This window comes from Nerophis lumbriciformis, linkage group LG01 (assembly GCF_033978685.3).
Source record: "Nerophis lumbriciformis linkage group LG01, RoL_Nlum_v2.1, whole genome shotgun sequence".
NCBI classification, from domain to species: Eukaryota; Metazoa; Chordata; class Actinopteri; order Syngnathiformes; family Syngnathidae; genus Nerophis; species Nerophis lumbriciformis.
This window is the reverse complement of record NC_084548.2, coordinates 71,642,278-71,669,609: the sequence shown is the minus strand read 5'-3', so window position 1 is coordinate 71,669,609 and position 27,332 is coordinate 71,642,278. Positions and strand designations below refer to the sequence as shown.

Genomic DNA, 27,332 nt, shown 5'->3' with positions numbered 1-27,332 from the left:
TTTCAGCAAGAACATGCCAAGCCACGTGTTACAACAGCGTGGTTTCATAGTAAAAGAGTGCGGGTACTAGACTGGCCTGCCTCCCGTTGAAAATGTGTGATGCAATATGAAGCCTAAAATACCACACATGCACTTAAGCTGTGTATCAAGCAAGAATGGGAAAGAATTCCACCGGAGAAGCTTCAAAAATTCGAAAAAATTATAATAAATACAGATAAATAAATAATTTATTTGCCAAGAAATGACCGAAAATTTACATAACATTATTTCACATTATAATATCACTTAGGAATGAATAAAGGCCTGCCCTCTAATAAACATCTACCCATCATAGAAGCCTGGTACTCTCTGCAGTTGAGTCCAACAACCTCCAAATGTTGAAAACTGGGATATCCACTAAACCAGAGGGGCCAATAATATACGAATTTGCCTCTGCATTTTATTTTTAAATCAATTTTTTCACAAATTGGACTGACTTGAAATTTCTCACACATCTCTATGGAAACACCCAGTGCAACAACTGTCAGGTTACTAGAGAATTTAGTACACACTTTTAGGGGGTCGAACATGCACGCGTGTGTCGAATGTGGCCGCCGTCACGCAAAATGTGGGCGGGACTTAGCAAGTTAATTGTCTATAGGTTACGGATTATTTGTGTAATGACGACAAAACGATTGTATCTGTTGATTGATTGATTTTGATTAGAGATGTCCGATAATGGCTTTTTTGCCGATATCCGATATTCCGATATTGTCCAACTCTTAATTACCGATTCCGATATCAACCGATACCAATATATATAGTCGTAGAATTAACACATTATTATGCCTAATTTTGTTGTGATGCCCCGCTGGATGCATTAAACAATGTAACAAGGTTTTGCAAAATAAATCAACTCAAGTTATGGAAAAAAAATGCCAACATGGCACTGCCATATTTATTATTGAAGTCACAAAGTGCATGGGTGTATATTGTAGCGTCCCACAAGAGTTAGTGCTGCAAGGGCTTCTGGGTATTTGTCCTGTTGTGTTTATGTTGTGTTATGGTGCGGATGTTCTCCCGAAATGTGTTTGTCATTCTTGTTTGGTGTGGTTTCACAGTGTGGCGCATATTTGTAACAGTGTTAAACTTGTTTATACGGCCACCCTCAGTGTGACATGTATGGCTGTTGACCAAGTAGGCCTTGCATTCACTTGTGTGTGTGAAAAGCCGTAGATATTATGTGATTGGGCCGGCACGTCCGTGTACACAGCGGCGTTTTAAAAAGTCATAAATTTTACTTTTTGAAACCGATACCGATAATGATAAATTCCGATATTACATTTTAAAGCATTTATCGGCCGATAATATCGGCAGCCCGATATTATCGGACATCTCTAATTTTGATTGAAACTTTTATTAGTAGATTGCACAGTACAGTACATATTCCGTACAATTGACCACTAAATGGTAACACCCCAATAAGTTTGTCAACTTGTTTAAGTCGGGGTCCACGTTAATCAATTCACGGTAGGGGTGTAACGGTACGTGTATTTGTATTGAACCGTTTCGGTTCGGTTCGGAGGTGTACCGAACGAGTTTCCACACGGTCCTCTTTTGCGGAGCTGTCAGGGCGGAGTTTCTTAAATGCCTCAAATGTCCGGCACTTTGAGTTAGGGTTGCGTGTATTTTCAATGTACGTTCAGGGTTAAGAAGGGGTTAAAAACAAAACAAACAGCAGCATTGGTGAGGGAGGGGGCAGAGACAGAGAGAGAGAGAGAGTTATGATAAACGCGCATACGTCGCCTGGCTCTGCTTTTTATCCATAGATTTATCACATGTAATTTTTTATTATCTATAGCAGGGGTGTCAAAAGACCGGGGTGGTGGTTCCTCTCTTTAAGAAGGGGAACCGGAGGGTGTGTTCTAACTATGGTGGGATCACACTCCTCAGCCTTCCCGGTAAGGTCTATTCAGGTGTACTGGAGAGGAGGCTACGCCGGATAGTCCAACCTCGGATTCAGGAGGAACAGTGTGGTTAGGGTCCTGGTCGTGGAACTGTGGACCAGCTCTATACTCTGGGCAGGGTCCTTGAGGGTGCATGGGAGTTTGCCCAACCAGTCTACATGTGCTTTGTGGACTTGGAGAAGGCATTCGACCGTGTCCCTCGGGAAGTCCTGTGGGGAGTGCTCGGAGAGTATGGGGTATCGGACTGTCTGATTGTGGCGGTCCGCTCTCTGTATGATCAGTGCCAGAGCTTGGTCCGCATTGCCGGTAGTAAGTCGGACACGTTTCCAGTGAGGGTCGGACTCCGCCAAGGCTGCCCTTTGTCACCCATTCTGTTCATAACTTTTATGGACAGAATTTCTAGGCGCAGTCAAGGCGTTGAAGGGATCCGGTTTGGTGGCTGCAGGATTAGGTCTCTGCCTTTTGCAGATGATGTGGTCCTGATGGCTTCATCTGGCCAAAATCTTCAGCTCTCGCTGGATCGGTTCGCAGCCTGGGATGAGACTCAGCACCTCCAAGTCCGAGTCCATGGTTCTCGCCCGGAAAAGGGTGGAGTGCCATCTCCGGGTTGGGGAGGAGACCCTGCCCCAAGTGGAGGAGTTCAAGTACCTCGGAGTCTTGTTCACGAGTGAGGGAAGAGTGGATGGTGAGATCGACAGGCGGATCGGTGCGGCGTCTTCAGTAATGCGGACGCTGTATTGATCCGTTGTGGTGAAGAAGGAGCTGAGCCGGAAGGCAAAGCTCTCAATTTACCGGTCGATCTACGTTCCCATCCTCACCTATGGTCACGAGCTTTGGGTTATGACCGAAAGGACAAGATCACGGGTACAAGTGGCCCAAATGAGATTCCTCCGCCGGGTGGTGGGTCTCTCCCTTAGAGATAGGGTGAGAAGCTCTGTCATCCGGGGGGAGCTCAAAGTAAAGCCGCTGCTCCTCCACATGGAGAGGAGCCAGATGAGGTGGTTCGGGCATCTGGTCAGGATGCCACCCGATCGCCTCCCTAGGGAGGTGTTTAGGGCACGTCCGACCGGTAGGAGGCCACGGGGAAGACCTAAGACACGTTGGGAAGACTATGTCTCCCGGCTGGCCTGGGAACGCCTCGGGATTCCCCCGGGAGGAGCTGGACGAAGTGGCTGGGGGAGAGGGAAGTCTGGGCTTCCCTGCTTAGGCTGCTGCCCCCGCGACGATGGAAACTGTCATTGCTCAAAACATAATATTGAATCAAAATCAATATTATTATGAATTATTGACCTATCCAAGGTTCCCATTACTTCACATCAAATATTCCACTAAGAAAAATATTTTTGGTGGAAGATTTTGCGAATTTGGTACATAAATAACCCAAAAATGTATATTTTGTTGTTTTCTTACCGTACCGAAAATGAACCGAACCGTGACCTCTAAACCGTAGGTACGTACCGAACCCAAATTTTTGTGTACCGTTACACCCGGACAAGGCGTTCTCAACACAACTCGTAGGGAAGGGGGGCGCCACATCCATGGCAGGACAGGTGACGTGAAGATAGAGTTGGGTAAGTACGCTCAGATGTACCATGTAGCGGTTCATGCTTCGACACGTCATCACGCTGGCACAGCTGCGCCTTTCGCCACAAAGCGACACACAGAGACATCTTTCTTCACGCCAAACACACACACGCACACACACTGACACACACACGCACGCAACCAAGGTGATAGCTTTTTTTTCCCCCCACAGAGGCTGGATTGACTGGGGATGAGTGGCCTCTGTCACCCTGGAGCCTCGCCAACGCCGCGGGACAGGAAGTGCACCAGGGAGGCCGGGAAGGACACAAGCGCTCCTCTGTTTGTCTCCGCCCGACATCTATCAGATAGACATTCAAATAGGAGGACTGACTCTCCTCTGTGGCCGTCAGGTAGTCGGACACGTAACCATGGCGACCGCTGTCAACTAACAAGAGTGTTTACATTGGAGCTACTATCAACATAACACATATTGTGCACTGGCAGTACATTAAATGTCAACGTAAGCACTAGGGTTGGACAATATACATGTACTCAGGCACGTGCACACATAGGGCCCTATGGGTGCTTGAGCCCCTGCCCTTTTTTGCCTCGTCTTAAAAAGTGCCCTCTGCCTGTGTGTGTGTGTGTGTTTTGTTTTTTTTCGTGTTTTTTTCTTTAAATAACATTAATAAATTCCTGTCAGGGATGGAAAAAAAACAGCTTTACAAAAACTCCACGTTTTCTTGTAATACCGGGTTGTTTGAGCCTGCCGCTTCCGCCAGAGAGAGAGAGAGAGAGGGCGAGTGAGTGAGTAAGTGAGAGGAGAGAGAGCCAACTGCGCCCCTGAGGAGACGTGACAGTGGAGCAACTTGAACCTGTGAGTTATGGTCTAGTCGCCGTCCACTTATTCAGCATCTAATATAGGTAATATTTCAGAAAAACGCTGTATTATTCTATTATTCAATGTGTCAGCTTCTGTTTTTGCCGGACGTCGGAGCACGGCGCATCAATTGAGCACGGCGCATCAATTCCGCACAGAGCAGAGCGGATCGTGAGGAACAGGAAGTAGTGTACAAAATACAAAATAAAACACCGGGTTAATTTTCAAAATAAAATGCACTGTGTTTACGGCGGATCACATTTCTCTCACAGTAGAGGTTTAGATATAAAGTTTATTGTGACTTTGCTATTACTGTGTGGGTTAACAAAATAATAATAATAATAATAATAATAATAATAATAATAATAATGATAATAATAATAGGGCTTCACGGTGGCAGAGGGGTTAGTGCATCTGCCTCACAATACGAAGGTCCTGAGTAGTCTTGGGTTCAATCCCGGGCTCGGGATCTTTCTGTGTGGAGTTTGCATGTCCTCCCCGTGACTGCGTGGGTTCCCTCCGGGTACTCCGGCTTCCTCCCACTTCCAAAGACATGCACCTGGGGATAAGTTGATTGGCAACACTAAATTGGCCCTAGTGTGTGGATGTGAGTGTGAATGTTGTCTGTCTATCTGTGTTGGCCCTGCGATGAGGTGGCGACTTGTCCAGGGTGTACCCCGCCTTCCGCCCGATTGTAGCTGAGATAGGCTCCAGCGCCCCCCGCGACCCCAAAGGGAATAAGCGGTAGAAAATGGATGGATGGATAATAATAATAATAATAATAATAATAATTATTATTATTATTATTATTGTAATGGGAACCTTGGATAGGTCAATAATTCATAATAACATTGATTTTGATTCAATATTATGTTCTGAGCAATGACAGTTTGAAAGAAAAAAAATAAACAGCTTTGTTTTATTAGTCAACATTGCAACTTTTTTTAAATTACATTTAATAATATTTATTATTATTATTAATAATAATAATAATTATTATTATTATTATTATTAATAATAATAATAATAATTATTATTATTATTATTATTATTAATAATAATAATAATAATTGCAGCATTCTGGGGATATCAAATGTAGGTTATCTGTTAGGAATATTACCATCTGTATTTAAACTTGATTCATGTTGATTATGCCTGCAGCACAATGCCAAAAAAAAGAAAGGATACAGAAAAGGAAGGAGAAGGAGCGCCAGGAAGCAGCTAAGGGTAGCAGACCTCTTAATGCATGGCTAAAACCAAGTACTAGCACCATGGAAGCCCTGAATTTACATTGAGGAGCATATTTGGGTATGGGTGGCCTCCATTCTACAGCCCTCTACTGGCCCCTGGTCCTTATTTTTGGCCCTGTATTGCGTTTCAGTTGTTTAGTCTGAGCATTAAGTGAGAAAGACCATAAGTTACAACTTGATGGTGTTTTCATCAAGTTAAGGGAAGAAGGACAGATTTTCCATTTGGGTATTTATTTTTGTATTTTTTTTCAAAGTTCATGTTGCACTGTTCAATGATCAATATTAAAGTGCTTATTTTTAACAATAAATAGCCTAATAATAAACCAGTTTTTTTTTTTTGCTTTTCATGTCTTCCAAGCCTATGATAATGTGAATTAACTCATTATGACAATAATTTGTTGACACAAAAGAAATGGCAATCACTTTTACCTACAAAGGACACACAGCTAAGTCGTTAGCTTCCTATTAGCAAATTTAATTTTACATTAATTTCCATATTGTGTAAAGGACCAAAAAAAAAATGTCCTGCCCTTTTCTGACTTTGAGCCCCTGCCCCTCTATAATCATGTGCACGTCCCTGCATGTACTAGTATTGTATTGTAGTACTAATGAATAAAAAACAGTACTATACTCTGTTTGAAAAGAACCACTTCACAATTTGTTATTATTATTATTCTTAACAGGCATGACCATAGACATCTTATAAGTCGACGCAGCATTGGCTGCTGTGACGCGAGAAATTGGGCCGCCATCTTGAAGTGGTGACGAGGGGCCTAAACTGACAGTTGACAGGTAGAAAACAAAGCGTTTTCCCGCTCAAATGAGCGGACTGTATACGACAACACTTTCTTAACAGTATAATTGTAACCGGGAACAAGTCTTCAAGTAACAATATTCAAATACTAACATTGTTGGGTAAGACAGAATTTGGTTTTATTCTGAATCCAGTGAAACAGGTTGGTGGTTTTAGCTGATATAAAGACTTTCAGGTGTTTATATATGTTGAAGTATTTGGCAGACGCTTTCATCCAAAGCGACATACATAAAAAATACATATAAAACAATGACTGTAAACATGATCATTTAAGGCAGGGGTCGGCAACCCGCATGCAGCTCTTTGATCACTCTGATGCGGCTCAGTTGCATACTTGCCTACACCCCCCCTGATTTTCCCAGGAGACTTCCGGATTTCGGTGCCTCTCGCAGAAAACTCCCGGGATTAATATTCACCCTTACAACAATAATAAGGGCGTGCCATGATGGTACAGCATTTAGCGCCCTCTACAATCTGTATTAACAGCGTGCCAGCCCAGCCTCTTTTTATATGTGTCTTCTGCTTGCACACTTAAGTGACAGCAATGCATACTTGGTCAACAGCCACACAGGTCACACTGACGGTGGCCATATAAAACAACTTTAACACTCTTACTAATAATGCGCCACACTTTGAACCAAAACCAAACAAGAATGACAAACACATTTGCACCTTAACACAACATAAACACAACAGAACAAATACCCAGAATCCCATGCAGCCCTACATTATACACCCCTGCTACCACCAAACCCCGCCCCAACCCTGCTCCCCCACTCATCAAGGTGAGCGGGGTTTGGTAGCGGGGGGTGTATAATGTAGCCCGGAAGAGTTAGGGCTGCATGGGATTCTGGGTATTTGTTCTGTTGTGTTACGGTGCAGATGTTCTCCCAAAATGTGTTTGTCATTCTTGTTTGGTGTGGGTTCACAGTGTGGCGCATTATTAGTAAGAGTGTTAAAGTTTTTTATACCGCCACCGTCAGTGTAACCTGTGTGGTTGTTGAGCAAGTATGCCTTGCTGTCACTTACGTGAGCAAGTTCGAAACCCACACACCGTTTATGTAGCATGTATATATAACCTCATCATATTGTTTCTTCAACTTAAAAATAGCTGACCGTTTTTTTCCCCCTTCTCTGGGATTATATTCCCAGTTTTGATTTCGGACGTCTGGTCACTTATAGCATATAAGAATATTCTATTACTGTTAAGCAAACTATGAATAATAAAACATGTGTCCTTTATCATAGCTACAGGTATGACAAAAAACTGCGTGAAAATCAGTGGTATTCAGTGAGGTAAGATGAATTAAATGCGTTGCTCCTGCCAAATGAATTGCACTGAGTGGAGCGGATCACCACTCCAAGATGGCGGCCCCGCGTCTCGTCAGCGCCAGTAGGCAGTAGCGCTCCATGCTGCGTACCCTTATGACATGTCTATGGGCATGACGGCACGTCGTGACATTGCTGGTTTCACGAGCAGAGGAGCATGTTCGGCAGCGCACACACACAGAGTACTTACAAGCAGACACAGTGTGTAGACAGAAAAGGGAGAACGGATGCATTTTGGCTGAAAAAGTAAAGATAAAGGTGAAGTTATAACACTGAAACACCCTCATGAAGAGATGCTTTAAGACTAACGTCCATCCGCAGTCTGCAGTGTTTTAGCTACTTCTAAATCACTAATCCTCGCCTCCATGGCGACGAATAAAGTGAGTTCCGTACAAGTAGTATTATCACTGGAGGACGAGGAATAGCTAAACATGCTTCACTACACACCGTAGGAGGATACAATAGCTCACCGGCGTCACAATGTAAACAAACGCCATGGGTGGATCTACACCTGACATCCACTGTAATGATACCAAGTACAAGAGCGTATCTAGTCCATACTACTATGATTACATCGATATTTTTGATCTTCACAAAAAAAATGTTCCCTTTTTTTTTAAATTCATATTATGTTTATCAGTAGATAATGCCACAAAAAATGGCATTATTGGCTTTTTTTTTTACAAAAAATCTTAGTGTACATGAAACTTATGTTTATTATTGTAATTTAGACAATTTGACATTTTAACATCATCTAGTATGTAGTAGTATTTTAGTACCGGTACCAAAATATATTTCCATACTTTTTGGTACTTTCCTAAGTAAAGGGCACCACGAAAAACTTAATTATTGTCTTTATTTTAAGAAAAAATCTTAGTGTACATGAAACATATGTTTATTATTGTAATTTAGTCCTTAAATAAAATAGTGAACATACTAGACAACTTGTCTTTTAGTAGTAAGTAAACAAACAAAGACTCCTAATTAGTCTATGCAGTAACATATTGTGTCATTTATACACCTATTATTGTGTACACATTATAAAGGACAAACTGTAAAAATTGATTATTAATCTCCTTGTTCATTTACTGTTAATATCTGCTTATTTTCTGTTTCAACATGTTCTATCTACACTTCTGTTAAAATGTAATAATCACTTATTCTTCTCTTCTTTGATACTTGACATTAGTTTTGGATGATACCACTAATTTGGGTATCGATCCGATACCAAGTAGTTACAGGATCATACATTGGTCATATTCAAAGTGCTCATGTGTCCAGGGACGTATTTACTGACTTTACAAACATAATATGATTTTTTTTTTAATACAAAAAAAAAATGTTGACGATAAAAAAGTAGTAGTATGGACTAGATACGCTCTTGTACTTGGTATCATTACAGTGGATGTCAGGTGTAGATCCACCCATGGCGTTTGTTTACATTGTGACGCCGGTGAGCTATTGTATCCTCCTATGTTTAGATATTCCTCGTCCTCCAGTGATAATAATACTTGTAAGAAACTTACTTTATTTGTCGCCATGGAGGCAAATAGGTGAAAATATTGAATGTTACAAGTTTGCATGCTAACGCTAATAACATTTTTCTTTGGTCTCGGACCGCAAAACATTGAATTACTCGTAGTCCGTCACAACATCACGAAAAATAATAAGGAACAAACTAAAAAAAAAAAAACAGGTGAAAATATTAACGGTTACAAGCTAGCATGCTAATGCTAATATGCTAATAAGCTAATGCTAACAAGGGTTTTCTTTCGTATTGTTTTTACAATTTGTTTCTAAAGGGTGAACTCAAACAAACTGTCATGAAAAAAGATTTTTTTAAAAAGAAGAAAAAAATAGGTGAAAATATTGAATGTTACAAGTTTGCATGCTAACGCTAATAACATTTTTTCTTTGGTCTCGGGCCGCAAAACATCGAATTAAACGTAGTCCGTCAGAACATGACAAAAAATAATAAGGAACAAACTAAAAAAAACAAAATAGGTGAAAATATTGACGGTTACAAGCTAGCATGCTAATGCTAATATGCTAATGCTAACAAGGGTTTTCTTTCGTATTGTTTTTACAATTTGTTTCTAAAGGGTGAACTCAAACAAACTGTCATGAAAAAAGATTTTTTTTAAAAGAAGAAAAAAATAGGTGAAAATATTGAATGTTACAAGTTTGCATGCTAACGCTAATAACATTTTTTCTTTGGTCTCGGGCCGCAAAACATCGAATTAAACGTAGTCCGTCAGAACATGACAAAAAATAATAAGGAACAAACTAAAAAAAACAAAATAGGTGAAAATATTGACGGTTACAAGCTAGCATTCATATTGTTTTTACAATTTGTTTCTAAAGGGTGAACTCAAACAAACTGTCATGAAAAAAAAAAATTTTTTAAAAAGAAGAAAAAAATAGGTGAAAATTTTGACGATAAAAAAGTAGTAGTATGGACTAGATACGCTCTTGTACTTGGTATCATTACAGCGGACGTCAGGTGTAGATCCACCCATGGCGTTTGTTTACATTGTGACGGCGGTGAGCTATTGTATCCTCCTACGGTGTGTAGCGAAGCATGTTTAGATATTCCTCGTCCTCCAGTGATAATAATACTTGTAAGAAACTTACTTTATTTGTCACCATGGAGGCGATGATTAGTGATTTAGAAGTAGCTAAAACACTGTCGACTGGGGCTGGAGTTTCAGTGTTATAAATTCACCTTTATCTTTACTTTTTAAGCCAAAATGCGTCAATTCTCCCTTTTCTGTCTACACACTGTGTCTGCTTGTAAGTACTCTGTGTGTGTGCGCGCTGCCGAACATGCTCCTCTGCTTGTAAAACCAGCAATGTCATGACGTGACGACAACGGGGACGTGGCAAACCGGTACATTTTAGAGGCGGTATAGTACCGAATATGATTCATTAGTATCCCGGTACTATACTAATACAGTACAACCCTACTTTATATTAACAGGCTTGACGGCAAACTAGTCGGGCCTGACTTAATTTCACTTTCAGTTCCTCACTGTCACCAACTGTGTCTGACAAGTGCAGATCAGAAGAGATGCACGTCATGTGGAATAAAAGTGGGCCAGTTTGAGTGTGTGTGAACAGGTGGCGCCGGCCACTAATTAGCACTAGAAGTGGGCCACACAACTTTAGTATGCATGGCATGAAATATTCAACGCTCCTCCCCGTGGACTATCACACAGCGGAGTGCTAGTCGGTAGCAGCTGCATAGAGAAAGCGGCAACAATTCCAACATGTCCGCCACGCTCGCTGCCAATCAATCCTCCTTTGAGCAAAGCACAGCGGGATCAAACCATGATGTCACAACAATTAAACGCTGTCCACCAACCTCCACTGGAATATTTCACCCAATCCTAAAAGATTTTCTTTGCTCTCATGTTTGCACTTTGATGTTTCCCTGCAGAGGAAGTCCACTCATGACATCATCATTAGAAACAGCTGATTCAGCAGCGCACACACACACACACACACACACGCACACACACACACTATCTTGCATTCCATACACATTTCATCATCATTTCACTTTGCTTCCGCATTAGTACACTTACATATAAATGCGTGTGTGTGTATGTGCGTGTGTGTGTATATCTGTATGCGTGTGAATGTGAAGTGAAGTGAATTATATTTATATAGCGCTTTTACATAGTGAAAGCCGATATGTAAGTGACATTTAAAGCAGTGTGGGTGGCAGGTGGGTAAAGTGTCTTGCCCAAGGACACAACGGCAGTGACTAGGATGGCGGAAGTGGGTATTAATGTGTGTAGATGTGTGTATGTGTGCATTTATGTGTTGATGTGTATAAATGCGTACGTGTGTATGTGTGTGTGTGTGTATGTATGTATGTATGTGTGTAAATGTGTATGTGTTTGTATGTGTGTGTGTGTGTGTGTGTGTGTGTAAGTGTATTTGTATGTGAATGTGTACATATGTAAGTGTATGGATGTGTGTATTTGTATGTATGTGTGTACGTGTATGGGTGTATGTGAACGTGTACATATGTAGGTGCATGGATGTGTGTATTTGTATGTATGTGTGTGTGTGCATGGGTATATGTGTGTGTGTATGTGTGTATAAGTGTATGTGTGTGAATATGTGTATTAATGTGTATATGTGTGTACATGTGTATGTGTGTGTGTGTGAATGTAGTGTGTGAATGTGTATGTGATGTGTGAATATGTGTGTCTAAGTGTATTTGTATGTTATGTGTGAAAATGTGTGTCTAAGTGTATTTGTATGTGAATGTGTATGCGTGTAAGTGTATGTATGTGTGTATTTGTATGTATGTGTGTGTGCGTGTATGAGTGTGTAAGTGAATGTGTGTGTCTAAGTGTATTTGGATGTGAATGTGTATGTGTGCATTTGTATGGTTGTGTGTATGTGTGTGTGTGTGTGTATGAGTGTATGTGTGTGTGTAAGTGAATGTGTGTGAATGTGTAAGCGATGTTGAATGTGTGTGTGTATGTGTGTGTAAGTGTATGTGTGTGTGATGTGTGAATTTATTTATCTGTATGTGTGTATGTGTGTATGTGTGTGTGTGAATGTGTATGTGTATGTGTGTGTATGTGTGTGTGTGAATGTGTATGTGTGTGAATGTGTATGTGATGTGTGAATGTGTGTGTGTAAGTGTATTTGTATGTGAATGTGTACGTGTGTACGTGTGTATTTGTATGTATGTGTGTATGTGTGTGTGTGTATATGTGTGTGTAAGTGTATGTGTGTGAATGTGTGTATTAATGTGTATATGTGTGTACGTGTGTTTGTGTATGAGTGTATGTGTGTAAGTGTATGTGTGTGAATGTGTATGTGATGTGTGAATGTGTGTGTCTAAGTGTATTTGTATGTGAATGTGTATGTGTGTAAGTGTATGTATGTGTGTATTTGTATGTATGTATGTGTGTGTATGTGTGTGTGTGTGTATGAGTGTGTAAGTGAATGTGTGTGTCTAAGTGTATTTGTATGTGAATGTGTATGTGTGTAAGTGTATGTATGTGTGTATTTGTATGGTTGTGTGTATGTGTGTGTATGTGTGTGTGTGTGTATGAGTGTATGTGTGTGTGTAAGTGAATGTGTGTGAATGTGTTTGCGATGTTGAATGTGTGTATTTTGTGTATGTGTGTGTGTATGTGTGTGTAAGTGTATGTGTGGGAATGTGTATTTGATGTGTGAATGTGTGTGTGTATAAGTGTATTTGTATGTGAATGTGTACGTGTAGGTGTATGTATGTGTGTATTTGTATGTATGTGTGTATGGATGTACGTGTGTGTGTATGTGTGTGTAAGTGTGTGAATTAATGTGTATTAATGTGTATATGTGTGTGTATGTGTGTGAATGTAATGTGTGTGTGTACGTGTGTATGTATAAGTGTATGTGTGTAAGTGTATGTGTGTGAATGTGTATGTGATGTGTGAATGTGTGTGTCTAAGTGTATTTGTATGTGAATGTGTATGTGTGTAAGTGTATGTATGTGTGTGTGTGTATGAGTGTGTAAGTGAATGTGTGTGTCTGAGTGTATTTGTATGTGAATGTGTATGTGTGTAAGTGTATGTATGTGTGTATTTGTATGGTTGTGTGTATGTGTGTGTATGTGTGTGTGTGTGTATGAGTGTATGTGTGTGTGTAAGTGAATGTGTGTGAATGTGTATGCGATGTTGAATGTGTGTATTTTGTTTATGTGTGTGTGTGTATGTGTGTGTAAGTGTATGTGTGTGAATGTGTGTGCGATGTGTGAATTTATTTATCTGTATATGTGTACGTGTGTAGGTGTGTGTATGTGTATGTGTGTGAATGTGTGTGTGAGTGTATGTGTGTGTAAGTGTATGTGTGTGAATGTGTATGTGATGTGTGAATGTGTGCGTGTAAGTGTATTTGTATGTGAATGTGTGTAAGTGTATGTATGTGTGTATGTATGTGTGTGTGTGTATGAGTGTATGTGTGTGTAAGTGAATGTGTGTGTGTAAGTGTATTTGTATGTGATGTGTGAATATATGTATGTATGTGTATGTGTGTGTGTGTGTTTGTGTGTTTGTGTGTATGTGTGTGAATGTGTGTGTGATGTGTGAATTTATTTATCTGTAGGTGTGTACGTGTGTGTGTGTGTGTATGTGTGCGAATGTGTATGTGTGTGTGTATGAGTGTGTGTGTGTGTGTAAGTGAATGTGTATGTGATACGTGAATATATGTATGTATGTGTGTGAATGTGTATGTGTGTGTGAGTGTATGTGTGTGTAAGTGTATGTGTGTGAATGTGTAGGTGATGTGTGAATGTGTGCGTGTAAGTGTATTTGTATGTGAATGTGTGTAAGTGTATGTATGTGTGTATGTATGTGTGTGTGTGTATGAGTGTATGTGTGTGTAAGTGAATGTGTGTGTGTAAGTGTATTTGTATGTGAATGTGTATGTGTGTAAGTGTATGTATGTGTGTATTTGTATGGTTGTGTGTATGTGTGTGTGTGTATGAGTGTATGTGTGTGTGTAAGTGAATGTGTATGTTATGTGTGAATGTGTGTATTTATATTTGTGTGTGTGTGTGTGTATGTGTGTGTAAGTGTATGTGTGTGAATGTGTGTGTGATGTGTGAATTTATTTATTTGTAGGTGTGTACGTGTGTATGTGTGTATGTGTGTGAATGTGTATGTGTGTGTGAGTGTATGTGTGTGTAAGTGTGTGAATGTGTATGTGATGTGTGAATGTGTGTGTGTAAGTGTATTTGTATGTGAATGTGTAAGTGTAGGGCTACACGGTGGCAGAGGGGTTAGTGCATCTGCCTCACAATACGAAGGTCCTGAGTAGTCTTGGGTTCAATCCCGGGCTCGGGATCTTTCTGTGTGGAGTTTGCATGTTCTCCCCGTGACTGCGTGGGTTCCCTCCGGGTACTCCGGCTTCCTCCCACCTCCAAAGACATGCACCTGGGGATAAGTTGATTGGCAACACTAAATTGGCCCTAGTGTGTGAATGTGAGTGTGAATGTTGTCTGTCTATCTGTGTTGGCCCTGCGATGAGGTGGCGACTTGTCCAGGGTGTACCCCGCCTTCCGCCCGATTGTAGCTGAGATAGGCTCCAGCGCCCCCCGCGACCCCAAAAGGGAATAAGCGGTAGAAAATGGATGGATGGATGGATGTGTAAGTGTATGTATGTGTGTATTTGTATGTATGTGTGAATGTGTATGTGTGTATCTGTGTGTGTACGTACATACACACATACATACATATATACATACTACATCTGTAAGTGCGACTTAAAACTCTACTATGCAAAGCCAAAGTCATTTATCAACAACACCCAGAAACACTGTCGGCTTTGCTGGGCCCGAGCTCATCTAAGATGGACTCATGCAAAGTGGAAAAGTGTTCTGTGGTCTGACGAGTCCACATTTCAAATTGTTTTTGGAAACTGTGGACGTCGTGTCCTCCGGACCAAAGAGGAAAAGAACCATCCGGATTGTTATAGGCGCAAAGTGTAAAAGCCAGCATGTGTGATGGTATGGGGGTGTATTAGTGGCCAAGACATGGGTAACTTACACACCATTAATGCTGAAAGGTACATACAGCTTTTGGAACAACATATGTTGCCATCCAAGCATGGACGCCCCTGCTTATTTCAGGAATACAATGCCAAGCCACGTGTTACATCAACATGGCTTCATAGTAAAAGAGTGCAAAGCGAGTGCAGGCTAATGTTGACACTATGATGACCTTCATAATCAGTTTTGTGTTTAAACATGAATAGGAACACTTCTGGAAACATGTGGAACAAGACGAAAAACAAGTTCCGTCAGGAGACTGACCCTCAATAAAACGCTTTTCCGCCTCCCCGAGTCACACGCACAAAGGCGGTGTGGAAAGTGGAAGTGACTCGTCCTCAAGCCGCCGGGCCCGGAAGGCTGCGGGAAACAAGCGACACATTGATGGCTCCCCCTGACACACACACACACACACACACACACACACACACACACACACACACACACACACACTAAAAGAACAAAAAGCTCCAGTCCTAAGCCACGTTGCCAATTAGCAGGAATTTGGAGATCTCCTTCTCACCAAACTTCACTTGGCATTCACAGGATTCCAAGGAGCATTCAAATCCTTCCAGAAAACACCAGTGGACCGTGCAGGATTATTGAAATGCGGTGCGGAAACTACTAGAAATGCATCAAACATGAGTGTGGGTGCCTTCCAAGCGGCACGTGACGTTCACACGGACGACCAGGACACAAATTACAGGGCGCTCCGTTCTCCGGTGACGTCAGCAACTTGACTTTGTGCCACTCTTTCTTTTAACTGAGGCCAATCAAAGAAGGTGCTGCAAACCATGTGACCAGGAACACTTCCAGGAAGTCACAAAGTGTGTATTACTACATGTTGGAATGTCTTTGTCACGTCTGATGCCTGCTGGACTTCAGCCAATACCTTTTCTTCCACACCAAACTCATCCAAGCATTTATGGACATTACCCAATATCTTTATTATGTTTTATTTAAATAGCCTTTCCTAATATTTATATTATATTTAATTTTAATAGCCTTCCCCAATATTTTTATTATATATTATTTTAATAACCTTCTCCAATATTTTAATTATATAAAATTGTAATAGCATTCCCCGATATTTTTTATTATGTTTAATTTTAATAGCCTTTCCTAATATTTATATATTTAATCCGATTGTAGCTGAGATAGGCTCCAGCGCCCCCCGCGACCCCGAAGGGAATAAGCGGTAGAAAATGGATGGATGGATTACTTTTAATAGCCTTCCCCAATATTTTTATTATATATTATTTTAATAACCTTCTCCAATATTTTAATTATACAAATTGTAATAGCATTCCCCAATATTTTTATTACGTTTAATTTGAATAGACTTTCCTAATATTTATATGATATTTTATTTCAATAGCCTCCCCATTAATTTTTATTATATATTATTTTAATAACCTTACCCAATATTTTTATTATATTTAATTTTAATAGCCTTCCCCGATATTTTATTACATATTATTTTAATAACATTAGGCAATATTTTTTTATTATATTTAATTTGAATAGCCTTCCCCGATATTTTATTACATATTATTTTAACAACATTCCGCAATATTTTTTATTATATTTAATTTGAATAGCCTTACCGATATTTTTATATATATAATTTTAATAACCTCCCCCAATATTTGTATTATATTAAATTATAATAGCCTTCCCCAATATTTTTTTAATATATTATTTTAATAACTTTCCCTAATATTTTAATTATATTCCATTTTAATAGCATTCCCCAATATTTTATGTTTAATTTGAATAGCCTTTCCTAATTTTTATATTTTATTTCAATAGCCTTCTCCATTATTTTTATGATATATTATTTTAATAACCTTCTCCAATATCATATTTAATTTTGAGAGCCTTCCCAAATATTTTTATTGTATTTATTTTTAATATCCTTCCCTAATATTTTGTTATATATTATTTTAATAGCCTTCCCCAATATTTTATTATATATTATTTTAATAACCTTCCCCAATATTTTAATTATATTACATTATACAGCCTTCCCCAATATTGTTTTAATATATTATTTTAATAGCCTTCCCCAATATTTTATTATATATTATTTTAATAACATTCCCCAATATTTTCATTATATTCCATTCTAATAGCCTTCCCCAATATTTTTATTGTATTTAATTTTAATAGCCTTCCCCGATATTTTATTACATATTATTTTAATAACATTCCGCAATATTTTTTATTATATTTAATTTTAATAGCCTTCCCTGATATTTTGTATATATCATATTTTAATAACCTCCCCCAATATTTGTATTATATTACATTTTAATAGCCTTCCCCAATATTTTTTTAATATATTATTTTAATAACTGTCCCTAATATTTTAATTATATTCCATTTCAATAGCATTCCCCAACATTTTATGTTTAATTTGAATAGCCTTTCCTAATTTTTATATTTGGTTTCAATAGCCTTCTCAATTATTTTTATTATATATTATTTAAAAAACCTTCCCCAATATCATATTTAATTTTGAGAGCCTTCCCAAATATTTTTATTGTATTTATTTTTAATATCCTTCCCTAATATTTTGTTATATATTATTTTAATAGCCTTCCCCAATATTTTATTATATATTATTTTAATAACCTTCCCCAATATTTTAATTATATAAAATTTTATAGCCTTCCCCAATATTTTTTGAATATATTATTTTAATAACTGTCCCTAATATTTTAATTATATTCCATTTTAATAGCATTCCCCAATATTTTATGTTTAATTTGAATAGCCTTTCCAAATTTTTATATTTTATTTCAATAGCCTTCTCTATTCTTTTTATTATATATTATTTTAATAACCTTCCCCAATATCATATTTAATTTTGAGAGCCTTCCCAAATATTTTTATTGTATTTATTTTTAATATCCTTCCCTAATATTTTGTTACATATTATTTTAATAGCCTTCCCCAATATTTTATTATATATTATTTTAATATCCTTCCCCAATATTTTAATTATATTACATTTTATAGACTTCCCCAATATTTTGGTATATATTATTTTAATAGCCTTCCCCAATATTTTATTATAAATTATTTTAATAACATTCCCCAATTTTTTCATTATATTCCATTCTAATAGCCTTCCCCAATATTTTTATTATATTTAATTTTAATAGCCTTCCCCGATATTTTATTACATATTATTTTAATAACATTCCGCAATATTTTTATTATATTTAATTTTAATAGCCCTCCCTGATATTTTGTATATATCATATTTTAATAACCTCCCCCAATATTTGTATTATATTACATTTTAATAGCCTTCCCCAATATTGTTTTATATATTATTTTAATAACCGTCCCCAATATTTTTATTATATTAAATTTTAATAGCATTCCCCAATATTTTATTATGTTTAATTTGAATGGCCTTACCTAATTGTTGTATTATATTTTATTTCAATAGCCTTCTCCATTATTTTAATAACCTTCCCCAATATTTTTTTATATATTATTTTAATAACCTTCCCCAATATTTTCATTCCATTCCATTCTAATAGCCTTCCCCAATATTTTTATTATATTTAATTTTAATAGCATTCCCCGATATTTTATTACATATTATTTTAATAACATTCCGCAATATTTTTATTATATTTAATTTTAATAGCCTTCCCTGATATTTTGTATATATCATATTTTAATAACCTCCCCCAATATTTGTATTATATTAAATTTTAATAGCCTTCCCCAATATTGTTTTATATATTATTTTAATAACCGTCCCCAATATTTTGATTATATTCCATTTTAATAGCATTCCCCAATATTTTATTATGTTTAATTTGAATAGCCTTACCTAATTGTTATATTATATTTTATTTCAATAGCCTTCTCCATTATTTTTATTATATATTATTTTAATAACCTTCCCCAATATCATATTTAATTTTAATAGCCTTCCCAAATATGTGTATTATATTTTATTTAAATAGCCTTTCCTAATATTTATATTATATTTTATTTCTATAGCCTTCCCTAATATTTGTATTGTTTTTATTTTTAATATCCTTCCCCAATATTTTGTTATATATTATTTTAAAAGCCTTCCCCAATATTTTATTATATATTATTTTAATAACCGTCCCCAATATTTTAATTATATTCAATTATAATAGCCTTCTCCAATATTTTTTACAAATATTATTTTAATAGCCTTCCCCAATATTTTATCATATATTATTTTAATAACTTACCCAATATTTTGATTATATTCCATTCTAATAGCCTTCCCCAATATTTTTTTTTAATCATATTTAATTTTAATAGCCTTTCCTAATATTTATATGATATTTCATTAGCCTTCCCCATTATTTTTATTATGTATTATTTTAATAACTTTCACCAATATCATATTTAATTGTAATAGCCTTCCCAAATATTTGTATTATATTTAATTTTAAAAGCCTTCCTCAATACTTTTATATATTTTATTTTAATAGCCTTCCCCAATTTTTTTTTATTATCATAGCGTTCCCCAATATTTTAATTATTTTTTAATTTTAATAGCCTTCCCAAAATATTTGTATTCTAATAATCTTCCCAACATTTTTATTATATTTTATATGAATATCCCTCCAGTACCAAATGTTTTTAGTTCTGTACGCACTTTGAATTGCCTTGTGTGCAAATTGTGCTCATAAATAAACTTTCTTTGCCTTTATTATATTTTGTTTTAATAGCCTTTTTATTAGATATTTTTTATATCTTAACTCAAAATTATTATTTTATTTTAATAGCCTTTCCCAATATTTTAAATTATTTCATATATCTTTTGTTTGTTCTTTATTATTTTTTGTGATGTTCTGACGGGGTACGTTTAATTTAATATTTCAAATGAAACTGTAAAAAAAAAAAAACATTATTAGCATTAGCGTGCTAGCTTGTAAATTTCCATATATTCATCTATTTTTTTCTTCTTCCTAATTCTTTTTCATGATGTTCTGAAGGAGTTTGTTTGAGTTCGCCCTTTAGAAACAATTGTAAAAAGAATAAGCTGCTGAACAATACGAAAGAAAACCCTTGTCAGCATTAGCTTGTTAGCATTAGCATGCTGGCTTGTAACTGTCAATATTTTCACCTATTTTGTTTTTTTTAGTTTGTTCCTAATTATTTTTCGTGATGTTCTGACGGACTACGTTTCATTTAATGTTTTGCGGCCCGAGACCAAAGAAAAATGTTATTAGCGTTAGCATGCAAACTTGTAAAATTCAATATTTTCACCTATTTTTTTCTCTTTTTTAGTTTGTTCTTTATCATTTTTTCATGATGTTCTGACAGTTTGTTTGAGTTCACGTTTTATATAAAATTGTAAAAACTGAGCTGTCGAACAAAATTAAAGAAAACCTTTATTAGCATTATAATGCTAGATTGAAACCTTCAATATTTTCACCTTTTTTTGAGTTTGTTTCGTATTCTTTTTCGTGATGTTCTAACAGGGTACTTCCAATTTATTGTTTTAATGAAACTGTCAAAAATGAAGTACGGACCGAAACAAAAGAAAAAAACCCTTATTAGCATTAACATGCTAGCTTGTAACGCTCAACATTTCCATCTATTTTTTTTTTTATTTGTTTGGTCTTTATTGTCTTTCAATATTTCAAAACATTAAATTAAACTTAGTCTGCCAGAACATGACAAAAAATAATAAGGAACAAACTAAAAAAAACTAATATGTGAAAATATTGACGGTTACAAGCCAGCATGCTAATGCTAATAAGCTAATGCTAACAAGGGTTTTCTTTCGTATTGCTCAGCAGCTTATTGTTTTTACAATTGTTATAAAGGGTGTACTCAAACAAACTCCTTCAGAACATCATGATGAGAATCAAGAAAAATAAAAAAAATTATGAATACATGGAAAGTTACAAGCTAGCATGCTAATGCTAATAAACGTTTTCTTTCATTTTGCTCGACAGCTCAGTTTTTACAATTGTATCTAAAACGTGAACTCAAACAAACTGTCATGAAAAAAGAAAATAAAAAAATAGGTGAAAATATTGAATGTTACAAGTTTGCATGCTAACGCTAATAACATTTTTCTTTGGTCTCGGGCCGCAAAACATCGAATTAAACGTAGTCCGTCACAACATGACGAAAAATAATAAGGAACAAACTAAAAAAAACAAATAGGTGAAAATATTGACGGTTACAAGCTAGCATGCTAATGCTAATAAGCTAATGCTGACAAGGGGTTTCTTTCGTATCGTTTTTACAATTGTTTCTAAAGGGTGAACTCAAACAAACTGTCATGAAAAAAGATTTTTTTAAAAGAAGAAAAAAATTGGTGAAAATATTGAATGTTACAAGTTTGCATGCGAACGCTAATAACATTTTTCTTTGGTCTCGGGCCGCAATATCTTAAACTAAACATAGTCCGTCAGAACATGACGAAAAATAATAAGGAACAAACTAAAAAAAACAAATAGGTGAAAATATTGACGGTTACAAGCTAGCATGCTAATAAGCTAATGCTAACGAGGGTTTTCTTTCATATAGTTTTTACAATTTGTTTCTAAAGGGTGAACTCAAACAAAAAGTCATGAAAAAAAAATTTTTTTAAAAAGAAGAAATAAATAGGTGAAAATATTGAATGTTACAAGTTTGCATGCTAACGCTAATAACATTTTTCTTTGGTCTCAGACCGCAAAACATTGAATTAATCGTAGTCCGTCACAACATCACGAAAAATAATAAGGAACAAACTAAAAAAAAACAAATAGGTGAAAATATTGACGGTTACAAGCTAGCATGCTAATTCTTATATGCTAATAAGCTAATGCTAACAAGGGTTTTCTTTCATATAGTTTTTACAATTGTTTCTAAAGGGTGAACTCAAACAAACTGTCATGAAAAAATTTTTTTTTTAAAAGAAGAAAAAAATATGTGAAAATATTGAATGTTACAAGTTTGCATGCTAACGCTAATAACATTTTTTTTTGGTCTTGGGCCGCAAAACATCGAATTAAACGTAGTCCGTCATAACACGACAAAAAATAATAAGGAACAAACTAAAAAAAAAACCAAATAGGTGAAAATATTGACGGTTACAAGCTAGCATGCTAATACTAATATGCTAATAAACTAATGCTAACAAGGGTTTTCTTTCACATTGTTTTTACAATTGTTTCTAAAGGGTGAACTCAAACAAACTGTCATGAAAAAACATTTTTTTTAAAAGAAGAAAAAAATAGGTGAAAATATTGAATGTTGCAAGTTTGCATGCTAACGCTAATAACGTTTTTTTTGGTCTCGGGCCGCAAAACATCGAATTAAACGTAGTCCGTCATAACATAACGAAAAATAATAAGGAACAAACTAAAAAACAAAACAAATAGGTGTAAATATTGACAATTACAAGTTAGCATGCTAATGCTAATAAGCTAATGCTAACAAGGGGTTTCTTTTGTAGTGTTTTAACAATTTTTGTTTCTAAAGGGTGAACTCAAACAAACTGTCATGAAAAAATATTTTTTTTAAAAGAAGAAAAAAACAGGTGAAAATATTGAATGTCACAAGTGTGCATGCTAACGCTAATAACATTTTTTTTGGTCTCGGGCCGCAGAACATCGAATTAAACGTAGTCCGTCATAACATGACGAAAAATAATAAGGAACAAACTAAAAAAAAAACAAATAGGTGAAAATATTGACGGTTACAAGCTAGCATGCTAATACTAATATGCTAATAAACTAATGCTAACAAGGGGTTTCTTTCGCATTGTTTTTACAATTGTTTCTAAAGGGTGAACTCAAACAAACTGTCATGAAAAAAGATTACTTTTTAAAAATAAAAAAATAGGTGAAAATATTGAATGTTACAAGCTAGCATGCTAATGCTAATATGCTAATAAGCTAATGCTAACAAGGGGTTACTTTCGTATTGTTTTTACAATTTGTTTCTAAAGGGTGAACTCAAACAAACTGTCATGAAAAAAGATTTAAAAAAAGAGAGAAAATGATAGGTGAAAATATTGAATGTTACAAGTTTGCATGCTAACGCTAATAACATTTTTCTTTGGTCTCGGGCCGCAAAACATTGAATTAAACGTAGTCCGTCACAACATGACGAAAAATAATAAGGAACAAACTAAAAAAAACAAATAGGTGAAAATATTGACGGTTACAAGCTAGCATGCTAATGCTAATATGCTAATAAGCTAATGCTATCAAGGGTTTTCTTTCGTATGGTTTTTACAATTGTTTCTAAAGAGTGAACTCAAACAAACTGTCATGAAAACATTTTTTTTTTTAAAAGAAGAAAAAAATAGGTGAAAATATTGAATGTTACAAGTTTGCATGCTAACGCTAATAACATTTTTTTGGTCTCGGGCCGCAAAACATCGAATTAAACGTAGTCCGTCATAACATGACGAAAAATAATAAGGAACAAACTAAAAAAAAAACAAATAGGTGAAAATATTGACGGTTACAAGCTAGCATGCTAATACTAATATGCTAATAAACTAATGCTAATAAGGGGTTTCTTTCGCATTGTTTTTACAATTGTTTCTAAAGGGTGGACTCAAACAAACTGTCATGAAAAAAGATTTTAAAAAAGAGAGAAAATGATAGGTGAAAATATTGAATGTTACAAGTTTGCATGCTAACGCTAATAACAGTTTTTAACAAGGGTTTTCTTTCGTATTGTTCCACAGCTTATTGTTTTTACAACTGTTTATAAAGGGTGAGCTCAAACAAACTCCTTCAGAACATCATGAAAAATAATTAAGAAGAAGGAAAAAAATTATGAATATATGGAAAGTTACAAGCTAGCATGCTAATGCTAATAACATTTTTCTTTGGTCTCGGGTGGCAAAACATCGAATTAAACGTAGTCTGTCAGAACATCACGAAAATAATAAGGAAGAAATTAAAAAAAACAAATAGGTGAAAATATTGACGGTTACAAGCTAGCATGCTAATGCTAATAAGCTAATGCTAATAAGGGTTTTCTTTCATTTTGTCCGACAGCTCTGTTTTTACAATTGTATCTAAAACGCGAACTCAAACAAACTGTTAGAACGTCATGAAAAAGGATAAAGAACAAACAAAAACAATTGATGAAAATATAAAATGTTACAAGTTTGCATGCTAATGCTAATAACATTTTTCTTTGGTCTCGGGCCGCAAAACATTGAATTAAACGTAGTCCGTCACAACATCACAAAAAATAATAAGGAACAAACTAATAAAAAAACAAATAGGTGAAAATATTGACGGTTACAAGCTAGCATGCTAATGCTAATATGCTAATAAGCTAATACTAACAAGGGTTTTCTTTCGTATTGTTTTTACAATTGTTTATAAAGGGTGAACTCAAACAAACTGTCATGAAAAAAGAGAAAAAAAAAGAGAAAACAATAGGTGAAAATATTGAATGTTACAAGTTTGCATGCTAACGCTAATAACAGTTTTTAACAAGGGTTTTCTTTCGTATTGTTCCACAGCTTATTGTTTTTACAACTGTTTATAAAGGGTGAGCTCAAACAAACTCCTTCAGAACATCATGAAAAATAATTAAGAAGAAGGAAAAAAATTATGAATATATGGAAAGTTACAAGCTAGCATGCTAATGCTAATAACATTTTTCTTTGGTCTCGGGTGGCAAAACATCGAATTAAACATAATCCGTCAGAACATCACAAAAATAATAAGGAAGAAATTTAAAAAAACAAATAGGTGAAAATATTGACGGTTACAAGCTAGCATGCTAATGCTAATAAGCTAATGCTAATAAGGGTTTTCTTTAATTTTGTCCGACAGCTCTGTTTTTACAATTGTATCTAAAACGCGAACTCAAACAAACTGTTAGAACGTCATGAAAAAGGATAAAGAACAAACAAAAATTTTTTATGAAAATATAAAATGTTACAAGTTTGCATGCTAATGCTAATAACATTTTTCTTTGGTCTCGGGCCGTCACAACATCACAAAAAATAATAAGGAACAAACTAATAAAAACAAATAGATGAAAATATTGTCTCGGGCCACAAAACATTGAATTAAACGTAGTCCGTCAGAACATCACGAAAAATAATAGGGAACAAACTAAAAAAAACAAATAGATTAAAATATTGACTGTTACAAGCTAGCATGCTAATGCTAATATGATAATAAGCTAATACTAACAAGGGTTTTCTTTCGTATTGTTTTTACAATTGTTTCTAAAGGGTGAACTCAAACAAACTATCATGAAAAAAGATTTTAAAAAAGAGAGAAAATGATAGGTGAAAATATTGAATGTTACAAGTTTGCATGCTAATAACATTTTTCTTTGGTCTCGGGCCGCAAAACATTGAATTAAATGTAGTCCGTCACAACATAACGAAAAATAATAAGGAACAAACTAAAAAAAACAAATAGGTGAAAATATTGACGGTTACAAGCTAGCATGCTAATGCTAATAAGCTAATACTAACAAGGGTTTTCGTTCGTATTGTTTTTACATTTGTTTATAAAGGGTGAACTCAAACAAACTGTCATGAAAAAAAATAAATTTTAAAAAGAAGAAAAAAATAGGTGAAAATATTGAATGTTACAAGTTTGCATGCTAACGCTAATAACATTTTTCTTTGGTCTCGGGCCGCAAAACATTGAATTAATCGTAGTCCGTCACAACATCACGAAAAATAATAAGGAACAAACTAAAAAAAAACAAATAGGTGAAAATATTGACGGTTACTAGCATGCTAATGCTAATATGCTAATAAGCTAATACTAACAAGGGTTTTCTTTCGTATTGTTTTTACAATTGTTTCTAAAGGGTGAACTCAAACAAACTCCTACAGAACATCATGAAAAAGAATTAAGAAGAATTAAAATATATGTAAAGTTACAATTTAGCTAGCTAAGGCTACAAAGGAAATCTATATAACTTGTAAATAATCCAGCATGGAGGCTAAAGGAGCATAATTCCACGGCAATGTGACCCACGCATGACCAAGAACTATATGGCGTTAGCTCCTGGTGAGCGGACTATGCTAAATGAAGAAAGATGAAGTGGACTCACCGACCCACTTGTGGTCTCTGCTGGTCTCTGGTGGTCTCTGCGGGCCGGGATCACGTCAAAGCATCAAAAGACACCAAAACCAAAAAAAATCCACGATCCTCAGCGTGGGATTTTTGAGGTTTGGCACCAGGAAGGAGAGGAGAAAAAAAACAACAACACTCGATCGAAAGTCAATCCCGGTGGCGGGGAGGTCATAGCGTAGGGGACCTCCCACGCAAAAACATTTCCACGCAGAGGACAAATCGATAGAAAAAAAAAAATAGGTCCACGCAAAGGACGGAGGAATGTTTCTCGATGCGGGGAAAAGAGTGCAGCAGTCCGGGCAGGCAGGAAGACTTCCTTCCGTCCTGAACACCGGGATGAGTCTGACAGGCAGGGGCGGGGCGGGGGCGGGGCCTCCACGGAGTGGCGAGCTGTGATTGGTGGATCCTCTCGTACAGAAATTAACCCTTCATTGACTTGCATAGAAACCTCACCTGGCAGGTCATTTATTCACTTGCTTGTTGTGAATTATTTTTTGTATTTATTTATTTATTTGACAGGTAACCCATGTCAAAATACATAAGACTTCTAATTTGCAACTTTTCCCTAAAAAAAGAGGAGAAAAGTGTAAAACACATACAAAAGGATGAAGACAAGTACAAAAATATAATACACATTTTAAATAATTGGCCCCATTTGTCCATTACTACACTCAGTTCTCAAATTAGCTCCAAAATTAGAATAATCACATTTTGTTTGGATTTAAATCAAGTGGGCAATTTAAACTTTTGACTGTTTTGTACTTTACGTAAAATGTTTTAGTGAAATAGAAAAAAAATAGATAAACAAAAAAATATTTATGTATGATGGAAAAGCTAGATGTTCTACGTTTTATTTAAATAATATAAAAAAAAACGTTTTTTATTTAAATAGAAAAAATTAATATAACAGTAAAATAAACAATGTTTTATGTAAATAGCAA

General features: G+C 35.8%; 1 protein-coding gene across 2 annotated transcripts in view; it reads right to left on the bottom strand.

Annotated features, from left to right (window-relative positions):
- src (v-src avian sarcoma (Schmidt-Ruppin A-2) viral oncogene homolog) overlaps positions 1–26,686 on the bottom strand; it is a 116,840-nt gene extending 90,154 nt beyond the window's left edge. For both annotated transcript variants that reach the window (XM_061925383.1, XM_061925387.1), the window contains exon 1: positions 26,369–26,686. The gene's annotated coding sequence lies outside the window, so the exon portion shown is untranslated. The remainder of the gene's footprint in view (positions 1–26,368) is intronic.
- Between the last annotated feature and the right edge of the window lie 646 nt (positions 26,687–27,332).